The sequence below is a fragment of the Euprymna scolopes genome, chromosome 46, assembly GCF_053919585.1.
Source record: "Euprymna scolopes isolate OS-2025 chromosome 46, ASM5391958v1, whole genome shotgun sequence".
Classification (NCBI taxonomy): Eukaryota; Metazoa; Mollusca; class Cephalopoda; order Sepiida; family Sepiolidae; genus Euprymna; species Euprymna scolopes.
Window position 1 is genome coordinate 139,028,282 of NC_136527.1, and position 21,661 is coordinate 139,049,942.

A 21,661-nucleotide genomic window follows, 5' to 3' on the forward strand; every position below is an offset into this window, starting at 1 on the left:
TGGTTTTAAACATTTTTTTTTGTCAATTCTAATAAATTACGATGGTAGCGTCCAAATTATGAATTCGGAATTACCTAAATATTTTTGTATTATTAAAAAAAAAAAGGTACTTGTGCAGTTTAATCAAGACATTAAAAAATGAAAATATCGAAAAAAGGTTATATTGTACGTATCCGTTTTGGACTGAAGATCTCAAAAAAAAAATTTCATTTTATTTGATCCAGTAGTACCTTTTTTAAAGTGAATAAACACGTTCTTATGAGAGCGCATTGAAGTCAGCCATTATGGAATTTGTTAAACACGCCACGGGGAGATAACTCCAGTTAACGTGCCGACACCCCCTCCCCATCTTTATAACTAGTTTTTCTTTCTAAAAATCAGACCTTTTGCTCGGTATCATAACAAATTGTTTTTTCACTGTAAAAAAAAAAAAAAAAAAAAAAAAATTTTTTTTTTTTACATAGGTATCACTACTTATCAAGGCCAAGGGTTAAAAAGTGTACAGCAGAAATTAGACAATATAGCAATCGTTAGTAATGGAGATTTGGTAAATTTGTTAACTTATATGGAACGGCTCATCAAGAACTTGTTTACGTTAGACCTGAAGACAACCATATTGTAGTCAGCTGGAAAGCAGGAAAATGGAAGACAATTCCATAGGCGTGCAGTTCTAAGAAAGAAGCTTTGCTCATGGAATCTACGTTTAGGTTTAGGTTTAGGCACAGATAAAGATGAAATTGAGTGAAATTTTTTCGGAGAACTTTGTTCCATAATGGATACGTGCAATATAACCTTTTTTTTTTTTTTTCTTCGATATTTTCATTTTTTACTGACTTGATTAAACTGTACAAGTACCAAAAAAAAAAAACAACTTTAATCGTGGTAACAGATGAAAAATTGCCGCCATCTTGTTTAAATCAAAATAAAAAATTGCCTACCTTTTGAACTCTCCTTGGTCTTACGATCAAATTCTATTTTTTATTTTCTTTAATAAATAATTTTCTACCTTATCGATTTTCGTAATTTTTACATTTTCTGAAATTTTGTCCCTCGGAGTGGGAAGGGGGCCGATCACCCAGGCAACGCCGGGTAACCCAAAACTTAACATTATTATTTCAGTATTCTGAATGAAATTATTTACAAAATGGCAAACTGAAATTATGGGTTTGTATTACTATACACATAGATTCGAAAAAGTTGTCAAAAAAACAAATATATAACAAATAAATGTTACCAAAGGCAAGAAAATTTACTTTTCTACCTAATTGGATAGGTTTTTAGTGTTTTTATTTAATGTAACATGTTTATTCAGCTCGAAAAACATACATTGTTTACCGATGTACTGGAAAGTTAAAAATGGCGACCGACACTCTGTTTGATATGGTAAGTTTGGAAAAAGGAGTTAAAAATAAAAAACTAGGCAAAATACTGTTAAAACCCCACCGAATATATGTCAGCCTATGTCACGGAACATATATTAAGTGAGTTTCTAGCAGCATTTTGTATAGTTTTTTATTTTTAACTCCTTTTCCCAAACTTACCATGTTAAACAGAAAGCCGGGCACCATTTTTAACTTTCCAATACATCAATAAACACTATATGTTTTTCGAGCCGAATAAACATGTTACATTAAATAAAAATAAAAAAAAACACGAAAAAAATATCCAGTTTGGTAGAAAAGTAACTTATCTTGCCTTTGATAACATTTATTTGTTATATATTTGTTTTTTGACAACTTTTTCGAATCTATGTGTACAGTAATACAAACCCGTAAATTACTCTTCTACCTACCTAGTTACATTGAATGTTACATTGAATAAAAACACAAAAAATACATCCAGTTTGGTAGAAAAGTAACTTATCTTGCCTTTGATGACATTTATTTGTTATATATTTGTTTTTTGACAACTTTTTCGAATCTATGTGTACAGTAATACAAACCCGGTTGACATATATTCGGCGGGTTTTTAATAGTATTTTGTATAGTTTTTTATTTATAACACCTTTTTCCAAACTTACCGTGTTAAAGAGAGAATCAGACTCCATCTTGAATTTTCCAATACATCGGTAAACACTGTATGGTTTTTCGAGCTGAATAAACATGTTACATTGAATAAAAACACAAAAAATACATCCAGTTTGGTAGAAAAGTAACTTATCTTGCCTTTGATGACATTTATTTGTTATATATTTGTTTTTTGACAACTTTTTCGAATCTATGTGTAGAGTAAAACAAACCCGAAATTACTTACAAACTGGCAAAATGAATTTTTTTACAAAATGGTAGAAACGAATAAATTCAAGTATTTATACTTACTTACGTATTATTGCTGTATTTTCGTTGACAGCCGAGTTGAAAATTCAAGATGGCGACCAGAAAGCAGCTTCGCAGAAAACTTAAAAAAAAAAAAAATAAAAAGTAAAATATATCGATAAATAAATGAATTGATAAATAAATCGGTAAATAAATCGATAAATAAATAAATAACGGAATAAGTCCTGCTGCAACTAAAAACCGGTGTAAAGTAAAAAATCTGACATCGGCCTAAAAATGTTCCGCCATTGAACGAGACCGGGTTGCATGTTTTCTGTTGTTCTTGGCCTTCGGACTAAGATCAAAGTGTAGTATCTGTTCCGGCAGATACTGCAAGCTATGACTAGCTATGACTAGCAAAGACCAGATGTGGGGGCAACCCCACATGCCTGACCTTTAACCAGCTCCCATTTCCCACCTCTCGGGAGCTGGTCCCCTTTTTCCCTTCCCCCTCCCTTCACTCCTCACATTAAAAATTGGCCTTGTGCCTAATTTGCTCGGTGGGGGAGCAAATAAATACCATCTGTTCCGGCAGATACTGCAAGCTATGACTAGCAAAGACCAGCTATGACTAGCAAAGACCAGATGTGGGGGCAACCCCATATGCCTGACCTTTAACCAGCTCCCATTTCCCACCTCTCGGGAGCTGGTCCCCTTTTTCCCTTCCCCCTCCCTTCACTCCTCACATTAAAAATCGGCCTTGTGCCTAATTCGCTCGGTGGGGGAGCAAATAAATACCATCTGTTCCGGCAGATACTGCAAGCAAAGACCATATGTAGGGGCGACCCCACATATAAGACCTTGGTCAATGTAGGGGCAACCCTTCATACCAATTGTCACTATCCAGCTCCCCTACTCCCCGGGGAGTTGGTCCCCATTTCCCCTTCACTCCTCACTGTAAAAATCGGTCTCGGTGGGGGAGCAAATAAATACCCTGTAGTTCTTGGACTTCGGGCCAGGATCAAAGTGTAGTATATGTTCTGAAGATGCTGCACTTAAGATAATCTGTACCAGTCAATGGAGGGGAAAATCCTCTATACTGCGGCAATTACTATTTTTGGACCCAACTAGCTTTTCCCTCTCTTTTTTTCGGGGAGCTGGTTTAACCCCACTTTAAAAACGACCTTGTGTCACATTTTGTTTTGGTGAGAAAGCAAATAATTCATCAGGTGTTCTGTATCGAACTGGGGGAACCATTTGTTAGGAGTCTTGAACCCAACCCTTTATTATTATTATTTGAGGGGCACCGTGTTCGGACTCCAGCTAGGCTCTGGGACATAGTTGCTGATTCTCTGTTTTTGAATGTTACTTTTCACTGCCTTCGTTCAGGATTGAACTCAGCACCTTTGGGTGAGAATCAGCAACTATGTCCCAGAGCCTATAATCATAATAAAGGGTTGGGTTCGAGACTCCTTACAAACGGTTCCCCAGTTCGATACAAAACACCTGATGAAGGCCGGAGGGCAAAACGGCCGAAACGTTGTGACTATAACAACCAAGATGAGGAAGTCAGTCCGACAATTTCAATCAATTAAAACACCTCATCTCAAAAATACAGACAATTACTATGCATATATATATACATATAATTACTATACATATATATACATATAATTACTATACATATATATACATATAATTACTATACATATATATACATATAATTACTATACATATATATACATATAATTACTATGCATATATATACATATAATTACTATACATATATATACATATAAATACAGACAATTACTATGCATATATATACATATAATTACTATACATATATATACATATAAATACAGACAATTACTATGCATATATATACATATAATTACTATACATATATATACATATAAATACAGACAATTACTATGCATGTATATATATATATATATATATATATATATATATATATATATATATATATATATATATATATACGTTTTATTTTTTTTTACCGTATCTTTCTGTTAAGTTACATTATTGTTTAGACATCTTGGCCTTTTGGTGAAGATCAAAGTGTAGTATCTGTTCTTCAGGTGCTGCACTTCATTTTCTTGTTCTCTTTCGGTGGAGGAGAAATCCTTCACGACTGAGACAATTTTTATTTTTGTACCTTTTCTCCACGTTAAAAAACGACCCTGGTGTCTAACTCTGTCCCGTGGGGAGGCATAGTAAATAGGTACATTATTGTTTCAGCTACTTGGCCGTTTTTTTGGCCGTTTGTAGCATCCTCAGACTTTTACAGAAATGTTCGTCATTTTGGGATGAGAGAGTGAAAGAGGGAATGAGGTCAGGGGGGTGGAAGGAGGGCGGAAGAGATAGAGGAAGAGGACAAGGGGGAAGGTGGGGGGCGCTTGGTATGTCGATAATGTTTTAGTTTGGGGGTTTAAGGAACTTGTGGGGGAGGGTCTGGGAAGTTCATTTCTGGTGTGGCTGAGGGCATAGGGATACGTGAGGGGAAGGGGAATATGTGGGGGTGGGAGGAGGGAGGGTTACTTTAAAATTCCAGTCTTAGTGTTAAAGTTTTTAGCGTCTCGTTGGTGAGGTGATTTCTTGGTAAGTATGTCTTGACCTCTTGGGTGTTCGCTTATATTTTGAGGCGGGGGGGGGGAGCGCTATGATTCGGTTTATTTATTTTTATTTTTTATTTTGTTGTTAATTGTTTGGAGAGGGTTAGTTAGCGGTCGCAGGCACGGGTACGTACATGCGCATGTACACGCATGTATACTTAAAAGAAACGATCACATGTACATATAAATCCCCGCCCTGATGTGCAAATATATGCACACATGTACGCCTGCATGCGTAGACACCCGTGTTGCTCTCACTTACGTAAAATTTTCTTTAAGGTGCTAAAATTGGGTACGCGTGCGTTGGCATGGATGCGCTCATATACAGATAGATACATACATACATCGACGCCCCTGCCCCAAGGAAGCGATTATACAGGCTCATATTGATTCAGGCATACTTGCACCCCATGCATACATGCAAGCGTATGCGCACATGCAGATACTAATACTCGTAAACACATACATCGACATATATACACACAGCCGCACGCTCACACACACTATGTTGACGGCAGGCAGTGGGCACATATACTTTCACATCCACACACGCATACACAGGTACGTGCACTTATACATCGGTACCCTGTGTACATACGGACGCCCACGTGGATGTACACCTGCATGCATACACACATATACATACGCAGTTATACAGACAGTTATTGGTATAGACATATTCGTCTGGATAGATTTTAATCTAAGTTCATTTATAGGTTTGTTCGATGCAGACATAGATAGGAGCATAAATTAATTGCCATTCTCTCTCACCCTCTTCTCTCTCTCTCTCTACCTCTTTCTCTTCTCTCTCTCACCTCTCTACCTCTTTCTCTCCTCTCTCTCACCCTCTTCTCTCTCTTACCCTCTTCTCTCTCTCTCTCTCTACCTCTTTCTCTTCTCTCTCTCACCCTCTTCTCTCTCTCACCATCTTCTCTCTCTCTCTCTCTACCTCTTTCTGTTCTCTCTCTCACCCTCTTCTCTCTCTCTCACCCTCTTCTCTCTCTCTCTCACCCTCTTCTCTCTCTCTCTACCTCTTCTCTCTCTCACCCTCATCTCTCTCTCTCACCCTCTTTTCTCTCTTACCCTCTTCTCTCTCACCCTCTTCTCTCTGTCTCTCTACATCTTCTCTCTCACCTTCTTCTCTCTCTCTCTACCTCTTCTCTCTCTCACCCTCTTCTTTCTCTCTAGCTCTTTCTCTTCTCTCTCTACCTCTCTCTCTTCTCTCTCTCATCCTCTTCTCTCTCTCTCACCCTCTTTCTCTTCTCTCTCTCACCCTCTTCTCTCTCTCACCCTCTTCTCTCTCTCACCCTCTTCTCTCTCTCTACCTCTTCTCTCTCTCACCCTCTTCTCTCTCTCACCCTCTTCTCTCTCTTACCCTCTTCTCTCTCTCTCTACCTCTTTCTGTTCTCTCTCTCAACCTCTTCTCTCTCTCTCACCCTCTTCTCTCTCTCTCACCCTCTTCTCTCTCTCTCACCCTCTTCTCTCTCACCCTCTTCTCTCTCTCTCACCCTCTTTTCTCTCTTTCCCTCTTCTCTCTCTTACTCTCACCCTCTTCTCTCACTCTCTCTGTACCTCTTCTCTCTCTCACCCTCTTCTCTCTCTCTCTACCTCTTCTCTCTCTAACCCTCTTCACTCTCTCTCTCACCCTCCTCTCTCTCTCTCTCTACCTCTTCTCTCTCTCACACTCTTCTCTCTCTCACCCTCTTCTCTCTCTCACCCTCTTCTCTCTCTTACCCACTTCTCTCTCTCTCACCCTCTTCTCTCTCTCTCTCTACCTCTTCTCTCTCTCTACCTCTTCTCTCTCTCACCCTCTACTCTCTCTCTCTCTCACCCTCTTCTCTCTCTCTCTCTACCTCTTCTCTCTCTCACCCTCTTCTCTCTCTCTCTCACCCTCCTCTCTCTCTCTCTCTACCTCTTCTCTCTCTCACCCTCTTCTCTCTCTCTCTCACCCTCCTCTCTCTCACCCTCTTCTATCTCTCACCCTCTTCTCTCTCTTATCCTCTTCTCTCTCTCTCTACCTCTTTCTCTTCTCTCTCTCTACCTCTTCTTTCTCTCACCCTCTTCTCTCTCTCTACCTCTTTCTCTTATCTCTCTCTCACCCTCTTCTCTCTCTCTCACCTTCTTCTCTTTCTCACCCTCTTCTCTCTTACCCTCTTCTCTCTCTCTCTCTCTACCTCTTTCTCTTCTCTCTCTACCTCTTCTCTCTCTCTCTCTCACCCTCTTCTCTCTCTCTCACACCCTATTCTCTCTCTCTCTACCTCTTTCTCTTCTCTCTCTCTACCTCCTCTCTCTCTCACCCTCTTCTATACATAATGTTTTCATTTTCATTAGTGGGTTTTTTTTGGTTAGATGTTGGTGCACATGGGCACACTGGTGTACTCCTCCACATACAAATATAACCTATAGAAGCACGCTCCCACATGCATGCATGTACACAGATATACATGCATACACGCATAAACATATGCACACGCATATGCTCTCGTTATACACATCTGCAAAGATACATGCCCACACTCCCTCAAGCACAGATATATATGCATGCATATACATATGGGTATATAGCATGACATACCGTAATAATAATAAGCGCCCACGTACCCGGGATAGTGGTCCTAGGTAGCCATGTTTACAGATTTTGGGGAGGAGTTTGGGGTGGTTTATATAGGGATTGAGTGCTGTAGTTATTGTTCTAAGTTGGGGCATTTTTTTTTATCAGTTTAGGTGGAAGGCTATATTGGGGTGTCATGTGTGCCTGAGGCATCGGTTGGTTGTACATTTCCATGTGCACTTACCTGTGCAGGTGTAAATCCACATAGTTATATGTAAACAATTTCCGTGTTAAGTCGTGGAGGTTGTATGTCGGGTGTGTTGGGGTGGGGCAGGGGGGGTTGGCTAGGGGGAGGAGAATTGACGCCAATAATAGGATTGGAATTGAGAATGCATACAGCAGTATTTCATGCAGATAATGGGTGTGCTATTGTGGAGTCAATGCTGTCATCTAATGCATGTTTTTGTGTTAACGTTTTGTGCTGTCTATATAGATCAATTCGTATTCATGTCTGTCTGTCTGTTTGTTTGTTTGCCCACAATTTGATTAATGTATTAAAAAGGTCCATTACTTTCCTACTTCATTTATTTCTATGCATTGTGAGAAATTCGAGTTACAATACCATTTTCATGTTTTAAGCCATCTACGCACATTTCTTGTGGGCAGCCTGTGATCGGTTAATTTGTATGGGCCAATGTTATATAGCCGAGGGTTTCATATTAAGAAATAGGATGGGGTACAGATTTACGATGGTGATGAGGTGTTATAAGAACAAGTCGCCTGTTCTTGTAAGTAAGTATGAGATAGGATAGCCGAGGATTCGAACCAGCAAAGCTAGGATTGGAATAGAGAATTCCGATCATAAGTTAAAATAAATAAAACAGAATGTTATTGAAAATGGAATGTAGAATTAACCATTGTTTAGTTCACATAAAATAGTTAGATATCTGTTTATTGAAAAAGGAATGTGATGATGTATTTCGTTTCTGTTAAGGAAATGAAATTAAAATAAGGAATTTAAAAACGGACAATGGAAAATGTTATACTTATTTGTAAAGTGGGTTAATCGAAAATTAGGAGAAATCGGCTTTGTAGAAACGTGAGGAACAATGCATGCTTAGAGATGAAGGAATGTCAGGTCATGAGTCCGAGATGCACGTGTTTGGTCATGCAATGACGTCATGGGTTCTCAATATAGAGAGCTTTAGGTCAGTAAATCAGTCAGTCAGAGGGGAGAAGAGAGAAGTCAGAGGTCGGACAGGGTCGGACAGACAGAGCTGACACCGAACCTTGGAAGCGAAGGGGAGAAGAAAGAAATCATGTAGAGACTTTGAATTCCTTGATGCAAAGCCATTGACTGGTCGAATGGAATAAACGAACAACTTCATAATTTTGTATCTGCATCTTCGTGTTATGTTATTCAACAGAAAAGTATTGTGAATTTGAATTATAAGACTTGTGTTCCACTCATCTATATTCATAAGACTGCGTATAAACTCATGAGTCCGAGATGCGGATTCCTACAAGATTCTCTCCAAAATGTTGTTTTCATCGTCTGAAAATTTGTTGCAAAATCGATATAGTAATTGAAGACGAAAAAACAAACAAAAAAATAAGATTCAAGTACGAGGAAATATCAATTCCAGAGTTGTTGTCTTTTAAAGTAAGATTTGCATAACAAACCAAATCCACACTTTACATTTAAAAACCGGTTTTTCAAAACAAACATTCTATAATCTGGTGCTTAATTTTTAGTAAAACGATGATTTTGACAAGTAAAGCATGGGTTGTTAGCCCCTGCAATTACTTGAATTAGTAAAACATGAATTGTCTGCTTCTGCGATCACTACTACTTAAATATGTAAAGCATGGGTTGTCTAGCCTTGTGATCACTACTACTTGAATAAGTAAAGCATAAGTTATCTGCCCCTGTAATCACTACTACTTGAAAAAATAAAGCATGTTATTTGCTCTTGTGATCATTACTTGAATAAATAAAGCATAGGTCAGTAAATCAGTCAGTCAGAGGGGAGAAGAGAGAAGTCAGAGGTCGGACAGACAGAACTGACACCGAACCTTGGAAGCGAAGGGGAGAAGAAGGAAATCATGTAGAGACTTTGAATTCCTTGATGCAAAGCCATTGACCGGTCGAATGGAATAAGCGAACAACTTCATAATTTTGTATCTGCATCTTTGAACAACAGAAAGGCATTGTGAATTTGAATTATAAGACTTGTGTTCCACTCATCTGTATTTATAAGACTGCGTATAAACTCATTTAAGAATGTGTCTCTATCATCTTAAGAATGCGTCCCCCGCCTCAGCTATTATAAATGATGAATGTTCCTTCATTATTATAAAAGACTGGAATCCTCATCTCAAAAATAGGTAAAGAAATATGTGTGTCAATGTTATAGAAACACTCCCATTCACAGAACTGTCAAACATATAAACGTCAATCTCTCTTCAATCGCTCTATCTCTTGGTCTATCTATCTATATATCTATATCTCCCTCTCATTGTGTATTACAGAACTATCAAACAGTATAAATGGCAACGTCTCTCTATCCCTTCTATCTATATATCTCTCTCATCTGAATTGAATTACATGTCTCTGTCTCTAATATATCTATCTCTCACAAATATGATCTCTCCACAATATGAACACTCACAACGAATATACACGTCATCCCTTCTAAAATAACACCCAGTATGTAACATGTGATTCTCGCACTTTAACTACGAACCCTGTCTCAATATATTGAGAATCTCCTTCCTTCATCACGTTTTAATTTACCTGTTCCTTTTGCACATATGTAAATGATATTTATATACATTACACACACAATTCATGGTTATAACACATAGGAGATGTGAATTCATTATTGAAATAATGGGGATTGTGACTGTGATTCTCGCACTTTAACTACGAACCCTGCCTCAATATATTGAGAATCTCCTTTCATTATTGAAGGGGGGGGGAAGTGAACGCACCATTGGATTTAAGCGAATAAAACGTTTATTTATGCCATTTTTTATTTCGCTTTATTTCGTTTTGTAGTTGATTTAAAAAAAACTGGAATGGACTGGGTAAAACGCACCATTGGATTTAAGTGAATCAAAGGGTTATTTATGCCATCCCCCCGTTTTGTTTGGCGCTGTGTTTTTTTGTTTTCGTTTTCAGAACACGTCCATCTGAGAGAGACATTTATACATTCTTTTAACTTATTGACCCCCACCCCGACTATACAACAACACTTTTAAAACAGATATAAAAGGGGCAGATGTTTGTGGCACCCCTCTCTGCATGCCTCTACTAATTAGGGCCATAATCTGGGAGGAGAAGACTGGGGGAAGAAGAGACCATGTAGTCGTAAAGGCTTGAATTCCTGACCATCATCATCACCAGATGGCATGAATAAAGAATCATCTATATTTGTAAACTTTTTTCTTCGTTTATCGCCTCTGATGTCATCAAGAAAGGAGATTCCCAACATATTGAGATGGGTTCGAGTCAGCTATAGACGAGAGTCGGATAGAGACTTAGTGAGAGCTCATGCCCCTGGGAAGCGAAAGGGGAAGAGGAGACCATGTTGTAGTAAAGGCTTGAATCCCTGACAATCATCAATCATCCGGCTGGTATGAATAAAGTATCATCCATATTTGTAAACTGCTGTCTTCGTCTGTCGTCATTCCACCAAAAGGAAAAAGTAAATGTGTTTTTGTGGAGTGGACACATAATACATTTACCTTTCACAATTATAAATATCTCACCCTTTCTATCTATCTATCTATCTATCTATCTCAGTATATTAATATGAGAATCTTTCTTGATGACGTCATGCTATATTATAAACCTTTTTTAGAATTCAAATACACAACAACACATTTGTTTTTTCTTGGTTATGGTGGACAGAGAGAGGGATATCATTTCATCCACTTGGATAAATATCTCACCCTTTCTATCTATCTATCTATATATCTATCTATCTATCTATCTGTCTGTCTCAATATATTAATATGAAAATCTTTCTTGATGACGTCATGCTATATTACGACCCTTTTTGTAGAATTCAATTACACAACAACACATTTGTAAACAACAGTCCGTTTTTATTCCTTATTCTTTCTTGGTTATGGTGGACAGAGAGAGGGATATCATTTCATCCACTTGGTTGACAAATCAAATTTCCATCTTCCAAATATTTTTTGTGTCACCTTTTCTGTCAACTTTTACAAACATCAACATAACCAGATTCCGTTTAATTGCTGCTACATACCTTCTCAAACAATAACAATTTTTGTCTACATTCGTGAGAAATATTGAAACAATTCTGATTTAGCTGTCATGTTCCCCACATTCCATCCACAGATGCATGCCACATTTTTATCCATATAAGTACATTTATGCATATACACTTATACACATATATATACTATCATGTCAACCCGGCTTAGATCGGGCCCTTTGTGTAACAGTCAGAGGCGTGGTCAAACAAATCTATCTATCTATCTATCTATCTATCTAATTGGAAATAAACACTAGATATGGAACTATATTTTGATAAAGTTGTCAAACCTGTAAACTGGTCAAGTTGCACCGGAAGCTCTTAAACAGATGATCGTCTGCCACATGTTAGCTGGACACAGAGAGGTGACCTGTTTCAAAACAGAGACTAAGAGAAACCTACAAGAGATACACACTTTTCATTCTTCTGCGAATGACACCTGGGGAGAAAAATAAAAGCTCCATAAAATCAATCATCCTCTTGGGATTTGAAATACCTTCGTCCAGCAGGTTCCAGCTTCCATCAAAGTGTTAAAAAATGGATCAAGAGAGAGAGGGAGGTCAGCTGATCGGATTGCATATGAGTCACGTGATCAGGTTAGCTGAATCCAAGTGATTGGTTTTAGACGGACGGTGGGAGGGGGCGCTGACATGTACCATGCAAGCCAAAGATTCATTTCCATCCTTCTGCGGTCGACATCTGGAAGGTGAATAAAAAAACTATAAAATCAATTCATCGTCCCAAAACAGGTACCAGTTTTCCTCCAAGACACAAGATGAATTCAGGTGGACCAACATTGACGACGCATAAAGGTATGTCTCAAAAATACATGTACCACACACACACACGCACACAATGGCATATGAACAAATAGACTGGACCACTAGACAATCACACAACGTTCCCTCTTATTAGATAAATATACAACAAAACAACAGATGAAATTCTCAAGTGGACCAAAAGTGCTATGTGTGTTGCGTTGTTATCGCTAATAATGGAGATTGAAGAGATGAAGTATATTATATATTTGTTGTATCGTATGTGATCGTCTAGTCAGCCTTAATGTTGTGTGTGATCGTCTAGTTGTTCTGTCTATTTGTTCATATGTTGTTGTGTGTGTGGTACATATATTTTCAGACATACCTTCTGCTTCTTGGATGTTGGTCCATCTGGACTCATATCGTCTTGGAGGGGAGATCTGGTACCTGTTTTGGACGAAGATTCAATCACTCCAAGATAAGGAATTGGTTTTATAGTTCGTTTCACTTTCCAGATGTCTCGCAGAAGATGGAAAATGAATCTCTGGCTTGTGCAGTACTTTGGTCTCGTTGCTATACACGTCAGCGTTCGACCCCTCCCCTCAGTGAAGGGGAGGAGACAACGTGGAAGCCGTCTGTCCTCTTCTAAATCCAAACCAAATCTCCCCGATTCAGCTAACCTGATCACGTGACTCACACGCAATCCGATCAGCTGATCTTGACTTCCGGTCAACATGTCTACACTATAATTTACATTGGCCTTCGGGACAAGATCAAAGTGTAGTATCTGTTCTTCAGATGCTGCACTTCTATTTCTTGTTCTCTTTCGGTGGAGGAGAAATCATTCACGGCTGAGACAATTTTTATTTTTGTATCTTTTCTCCACGTTATAAAACGACCCTGGTGTCTAACTCTGTCCCATGGGGAGGCATAGTAAATAGGTACACTATAATTTACACACCTCCTTCTCTCTCGATCCATTCTCTAACATGTGATAGCCGGACAACGCCAGTAAGAAAATAATTATTCAGAATCGGGTTTATATATCCATTTATCGGTTTAATACCAATTTTTCTCTAGCTGAGAATGACAATAGTTGAATCATGGGAAATGATAGTCCAGCAAGCACTACAAGTGCAGAAAGGTTAAGAGGTCAATGGTGTAACATATGTCAAACTGAATGACCTGGTCGGCTGCACCGAAGCTAGGTAGATGGGGGACCAGATCTGACGTATCAGGGGTTCCGGTTTTGAGAAATTTAGTTAATTTTAGTTGAATTAATTGCTAGACACAAAAGGAACCAGATGCAAGAATCAAGGTGTCCTCAAAAAGGGGGCGATGTTGTAAGATATGTCAAACTGAATGACCTGGTCGATGTTTCTTGGTTATGGTTGACAGAGAGAGAGAGTAGGAGGGCGACAGAGAGAGGGATGTCATTGCATCGACTTGGTTGACAAATCAAATCTCCATCTTCCAAATCTTTTTCGTTTCACCTTTTCTGTCAAAAACATCCACATAAACATAACCAGATTCCCTTTAACTGCTACATTCTTTCTCAAACAATAACAATTTTTGTTTACATTCATGAGAAATATTGAAACAATTCTGATTTAGCTGTCATGTTCCTACATTCCATCCGCAGACGCGTGCCACATTTTTATCCATATAAATACATATATCATCATCATCGGCGGTCACTCGTGTCCGAGTAAGACTGTCCTCCGTTGTGGCTTCTGTGGGTCCTCAGGTAAGCATAGAGCCCAATCCTAGACCCAATTTGTCTTGTGCAATTTGGGCAGATAAAGGTAGTGGTGGTGGGGTGGGGTTGGGTGTGTCTGGTTAATAATCTGTCCTTTCTGTGCTTGCGCCTATCCTCAGCAGCTTTATTTAGGTCACTACTATAAAGCGCAGCACCTTTGTGGACAGCGCTCCTCCATGGCATGGAAATACATATATATATATATATACACTTATACACATATATATATACTAGCATGTCAACCCAGCTTAGACCGGGCCCTTTGTGTAACAGTCAGAGGCATGGTCAAACAATGTGTGATAAATATATGTATATGTGGCTGCCCCGAAGCTAGGTAGATGGGGGACTGGATCTGACGTATCAGGGGTTCCGGTTTTAAGAAATTTAGTTAATTTTAGTTGAATTGATTGCTAGACATGAAAGAAACAAGATGTAAGTATCAAGGTGTCCTCAAAAAGGGGGCAATAATTTTCCCGCATGCCAAGATCGCTAGTCCACTCCAGCCTGCTGAAATGATACCCGTGGAGTGGAACAAAATATATGTAAAACAACAGTTGGGGATCAGAGCGTTGATGATGAAAGGATAGGAGTTTGGTTTTGGATGCATTAAAGGTAACCAGCCACGTCTTCCCCCACTGAACCACGCGCTCGAGATCAGAGGAGAGAGAATCAGAGAGAACTTTGTCATTTACAGCCTTTGTATGTGCCGTAGATGGTCGTGTCATCAGCATAGATGTCAACGAATGATTTAAGTATGTGTTTAGGGTTCCATCGGGCGAGGATGCTCAGGATCAAGGAGAGCCGTCACCTCGCTGACTTACGACCAGTACCGGCGGAGTTCGTGGCAATCGAAGAAAGCGTGATTACACTGATCTTTGATGCCGGGGCCACGGAGGTCCAGGCCGGAATGATTTTAAATAACTGCTTTATTTTCAAGCACAAAATAAATTCCAATAACTGTTTTATTTATAAACAAATCAGGCAGGGCAGCAGAACTGTGAACTTTTTTAATTCCGCCTAACAAGGCATATTGCTAATTTGATGTGAGGGGCTATTATCAGGGACCTAAGTTGCAGGTGTACTTATGTAGGGAGTTTAGCAGCAAGATGTTTGTTCACATTACACTTGAACTTCTCCATGTCAATACAGTTGGGGAAGCAGGAATTCGGAAGGGAATTTAAAATGTCTAGCAGTTCTATATATATTCTTCCTTAATTGGAATTCATTTTTGGGATGAGCATTATATATATTAATTTATTTTTATTTCGGACTATTATTCTCATCTTTATTAGTTGTTGTTTTTTTTTCATCTTTATTGGTTGTTGTTTTTCACGATGTTACAGTCAACTATTCCTCTGGCCTTCGTCAGGTAGTAACCGCAACAAATAGGAACTTTGAATCTCCAAACTGCATTTTCAGCAATCACTACGGATGACAGTGATTACTGAGAATGCAGTTAGGAGATTCGAAGTTCCTATCCAATAAAGATGAAAACAAAGTCCGAAATAAAAATAAATTAATACCAATAAAGTTTGTTATGAATTTTACAGGTAGGGTTTACTGCTTTGTGATTGTCTTATTTCTTGCCCTCAACAGAGAGCATACTAGATAAATTCCCATCTTGCTGCAAAATAATCCCTAACAGTCTAGCAGTTCTATATATATTATTCCTTAATTGGAATTCATTTTTGAGATGAGCATTATATATATTAATTTATTTTTATTTCGGACTATTATTCTCATCTTTATTAGTTGTTGTTTTCATTTTTATTGGTTTTGTTTATTCACAACGTTTCGGCCAGCTATTCCTCTGGCCTTCGTCAGGTGGTAACCACGACAGATAGGAACTTCAAATCTCCCAAATGCATTGTCAGCAATTACTGCCTTCCATAGTTGTTGTCGTCTCACCACGTTTTGGTCAAGTAAACCTCTGGCATGCTTTGGGTGGGATTGAAACCGCTATCTTCAGACAATGTTCATCTGGAACTGTAGAGATTCAACGTCTGTATCAACTGCGCCACGGGCCCCGAAGCGCGATCAAGGTTGGATTCTTTGATCTTATAAATCTACGTTTATTTATTATCTGATCTTCCATAGTCAGGTCCGTACCGATTGGTATATATATTATTCCTTAATTGGAATTCAGTTTTGAGATGATCATTATATATATTAATTTATTTTTATTTCGGACTATCATTCTCATCTTTATTAGTTGCTGTTTTTCATCTTTATTGGTTTGTTTTATTCACAACGTTTCGGCCAACTATTCCTCTGGCCTTCATCAGGTGGTAACTGCGACAAATAGGAACTTTGAATCTCCAAACTGCATTTTCAGCAATCACTACGGATGGCAGTGATTACTGAGAATGCAGTTAGGAGATTCGAAGTTCCTATCCAATAAAGATGAAAACAAAGTCCGAAATAAAAATAAATTAATACCAATAAAGTTTGTTATGAATTTTACAGGTAGGGTTTACTGCTTTGTGATTGTCTTATTTCTTGCCATCAACAGAGAGCATACTAGATAAATTCCCATCTTGCTGCAAAATAATCCCTAACAGTCTAGCAGTTCTATATATATTATTCCTTAATTGGAATTCATTTTTGAGATGAGCATTATATATATTAATTTATTTTTATTTCGGACTATTATTCTCATCTTTATTAGTTCTTGTTTTTCATCTTTTATTGGTTTTGTTTATTCACAACGTTTCGGCCAGCTATTCCTCTGGCCTTCGTCAGGTGGTAACCACGACAGATAGGAACATCAAATCTCCCAAATGCATTGTCAGCAATTACTGCCTTCCATAGTTGTTGTCGTCTCACCACGTTTTGGTCAAGTAAACCTCTGGCATGCTTTGGGTGGGATTGAAACCGCTATCTTCAGACAATGTTCATCTGGAACTGTAGAGATTCAACGTCTGTATCAATTGCGCCACGGGCCCCGAAGGGCGATCAAGGTTGGATTCTTTGATCTTATAAATCTACGTTTATTTATTATCTGATCTTCCATAGTCAGGTCCGTACCGATTGGTATATATATTATTCCTTAATTGGAATTCAGTTTTGAGATGATCATTATATATATTAATTTATTTTTATTTCGGACTATCATTCTCATCTTTATTAGTTGCTGTTTTTCATCTTTATTGGTTTGTTTTATTCACAACGTTTCGGCCAACTATTCCTCTGGCCTTCATCAGGTGGTAACCGCGACAAATAGGAACTTTGAATCTCCTAACTGCATTCTCAGCAATCACTGCCATCCGTAGTTGTTGTCGTCTCACCACGGATGGCAGTGATTGCTGAGAATGCAGTTAGGAGATTCTAGTCTGGTGGAGTATCCAGCTCCGTGTTATTACTTGAGTTACACATCTTGGAGAAGATGCACCATTCCTTGTAAAAGCTAATGTGGGTTAGCTGTAGCGAGATCTTATTTGGGCCATGAATATTATGTGATTTTAAATATTTGGTCAGGGTTTACTGCTAGGGGAAAAGTATCCTCATGCCAGATTGTTCTGACAAACCCCTGTACAGAGAGACCTTAGACATTCGAGGACAGTGTCTAGTAGGCATTCAAGTTCTCTCTTTCTTTTTTTTATTTAGATTTTTTTCCGTTGAAGATTAACGTAAGTTAAGCAATATTGAGCTTGGTCATTATCAGAGGGGTGACTACTTGGGAATAACAAATGCTTTATGTAGATCATCAAAGTTAAGCAATATTGAGCTTGGTCATTATCAGATGGGTGACTACTTGGGAATAACAAATGGTTTATGTAGATCACCAAAGTTAAGCAATATTGAGCTTGGTCATTATCAGATGGGTGACTTCTTGGGAATAACAAATGCTTTATGTAGATCATCAAAGTTAAGCAATATTGAGCTTGGTCATTATCAGATGGGTGACTACTTGGGGATAACAAATTATTTATGTAGATCACCCAAGTTAAGCAACATGGGTATGGGACAAGTTAAGCAACATGGGTATGGGACAGCCAAACCACCTGCCAACATTGCCCTGCTTTTTATTGAAACGAACCGAGAGCTCTTTTTAGTATCCTCGTTGTTCCCTTGAGTGCAATTGTCTGGATCTCTTTTGCACTTGGTTCACCAGGAATATTAGTTAGGTAGGACTTCAGGTTCTTCTTCATAAGCCCTGTGGCACCTGTAATAACTGGTATGATTGACATCCCCCTTTAGATTCCAATTTCTTTTTATAGCATGTATGTGATCGCAAATGGACCTCACGAGGAGTTTAACCCTTATCGAGTGGCTTCTGGGCCTTGATAAATGGTGACACTTATGTAAAAAAAAGGAAGTAGAAAGTACGTCGCCACCTGTTATTCAGTTATTGCTAGAAAGGAGATCTTATGTGGGCGGATAATACTATGTGATTTTGAATTTTGGTCAGCGTTTACTTCTAGGGAAAAATATCCTCACACCAGGTTGTTCTGACAAACCCCTGAACAGAGAGAGCTTAGAAAATCGAGGATAGTGTCCAGTAGGCATTCAAGTTCTATATATAAAGTTTGTATGTTATGTGTTTGTATGTATCTATGGAGAATAAAAGGAAGACTTACTTGGGCAGTATTCTGTCAAGAGCAGTACACATGGACGATGAAGTCGATTGCCGGATAGTTTTATTGTTACCTGTGAATGAATAATTTTTTTTTAAGGACAATACAAAACAGACAAAAATGATATCCAATAATCATAATTGGTTCATTAATATGATTTTTGGAATATGACATGTTCGTTCTTTGACGAGTATGTACACCATAAAGGGTTTTCTTTTTTTTTCTTTCTTTTTTTTTTAAATAAGTGTAATTCTAAATATACAACAAATTTTATGTTGATACTTGAAGGTATAAACATTCTAATTTACAAAGAGTCACCACTTATCAAGGTCCGGAGGCCACTCGAGGATAAGGGTTAAAGAGTGCAGGGCTCTAGGGACAAACGTATCTTTAGTTGACCTTTGACAACTAAATATTTTCGTTTACTAGCCAAATAGAAAAGTTACTAGTCGAACCCACATGATTTTTGGAATATGACATCTTCGTTCTGTGACCAGTATGTACATCATAAAGAGTTTTCTTTTTTCTTTCTTTTTTTTTTTTTTTTAAATAAGTGTAATTCTAAATATACAACAAATTTTGATTGATATCTCTCTAAGATTCTAGTTTCTTTTTACAGCATGTGTTATATATAGGGGTTTCATTGAGAGAGTCTTAGTGAGAGATGCTTAGAAAGAGTCTTATTACAGTGAGGGATGTTGTAAGACTCAGAGAGAGAGAGAGAGAGAGAGAGAGAGAGAGAGAGAGATGTTTGTTGTAAGTGACTTAGAGAGATTGTTCGTTTATAACGATTCTTATATATTAAAATGTTCACTCCTTAATTGTGTTGAATGGAAGAAGAAGCTCTTTGAGTGAGGACATAGTGTTCAGACAGTTCGGACATGATGATGTTGAGACGTGTATGTAAAGACATATAACACAAATATATAATACAATTCCACTTTACCTTTTTGGTAAGAATCATAAGACACAAGACGAGCTTTACAAAAAATACTTGATGATTTATTTTGTTACACGGCCGTGTTTCCAGCACCAAGAATTCAAAGTCTCACATTTTTTTCCTTGAAGTGACGTCTCGCTCCTAGACGCCTGACTGTCTCTCTCCGAGTTTTCTCACTGACTGACTAACTCTAAAGTTTTTCTCTATTCCTAGAACTTTCTATTTTCCGTGACGTCATACACATGTTAAAACATGTGCCTTCTTTCACGTGTTCTGGACATACGTGTTCAAAACTTTTCCTATTTCTCAGTAACCTATTTATCCAATATGTTAAAAACATTATCTTATAAGCTGCATTCTTTCAATTAAAAATTTCATAACAAACTTGAGAGTTCACATTCTTTCCTTGAAATATTTATCTATATTCTAAACAAATGTTTGTTTTACATTTTTAAATTCTCACACATAATATATTTCTAAACTAAATTACGAGGTTCGAATTTGTCTATTGCTATTTCATTTTCATTTTAAACTAAATTCTCCATTTTTATACTTACATGAAAAGGGGACAGCCCTTATCATGTAACACATGTATGTGATCTCAAATGGACCTTATGAGGAGTTAAACCCTTATCGCGTGGCTTCTGGGCCTTGATAAATCGTGACTCTTATGTAAAAAAAAAAAAGGAGTAGAGAGTGCGTCACCACCTGTTATTCAGTTATTCCTAGAAAGGAGAATGAAAAATTTATTTTTTAAGGACAACACAAAACAGATAAAATGATATTCAATAATAACTGGTTCTATTATAAAAAAAGATTTTACAATAAATATTCTTATGCTAACATATGCATGGAGTATTGTTGTCACATCTGGGCTGGTGCATCTATCACTAGTCTCTCCCTCTTTTGATAGGGTCCAAAAAAAGAGTTGTCAAGTTTTTACAGAAAATATTCTTATGATAATGTAAGGTAAAAATCACCTCGGCATAACATTTGCAGGCAATATGAACACTGGAACAAATGCATAGAAGACATTGCAAAGGCTGCTGCAAAGAAGATGGGTTCCCTCTATCGAGCTAGAAGACTACTCACACCTAAGAGTATCCTGTACCTCTACAAGGCCACCATTTGCTCATGCATGGAGTATTGTTGCCACATCTGGGCTGGCGCATCTACCACTAGCCTCTCTCTCTTAGATAAAGTCCAAAAAAGAGTTGTCAATCTAATCGGTCCCACTTTATCAACTAAGCTCCAGTCCCTGTCTCATCACCACAACGTTGCATGACTGTACCTGTTTTACAAATATTTTAATGGAATGTGTTCTGATGAACTTGTTGCACTTGTGCCCCCTCGACGTACATATACTAAGTTCTTAGACACTCGAGGATAGTGTCTAGTAGGCATTCCAGTTCTCAGTGTGGGTCCGAACATGTGCGTTACACGGCACATATTTTCTGCCAATTTTGTCTCTCACCTTGGCATAACCAGCATGGCTGTAGTCGGGACTGAAGTCACTACACGAGTTTGTAGTACAATTCAAATCTTGTCGGTAGCTGAGTACTTGATGCTTCACCAGGGCTTTCAAGGGTATTTTTTATCGTGACGCCATCTCTAGATGGGGTGCCTACCACGGCTTAAGAGAGTCCCATCTATCCTTGAGAGAAGGATAGGCCATGCTAGTTTCTCAACTTGGTATTTTACCTCATCGTACATACAGTGTCTCACCTTCCCAAACATTGAGCCTGGCCAGTACCGATCTGGTACTGGCCAGGCTCAATGTTGCTTTATGTAGATCATCAAAGTTAAGCAACATTGAGCTTGATCATTATCAGATGGGTGACTACTTGGGAATAACAAATTATTTATGTAGATCATCAAAGTTAAGCAATATTGAGC

The 21,661-nt window shown here is 38.2% G+C and overlaps 1 protein-coding gene across 1 annotated transcript in view; it reads right to left on the minus strand.

The window, feature by feature from the left end:
- The window catches only part of LOC145271434 (uncharacterized), an 89,552-nt gene that overhangs the window by 48,689 nt on the left and 19,202 nt on the right, over nucleotides 1-21,661 (minus strand). Inside the window, exons 3-4 of the transcript XR_013865873.1 lie at nucleotides 18,829-18,898; nucleotides 2,319-2,397 (exon numbers count right to left, since the gene is read on the minus strand). The gene's annotated coding sequence lies outside the window, so the exon portion shown is untranslated. The remainder of the gene's footprint in view (nucleotides 1-2,318; nucleotides 2,398-18,828; nucleotides 18,899-21,661) is intronic.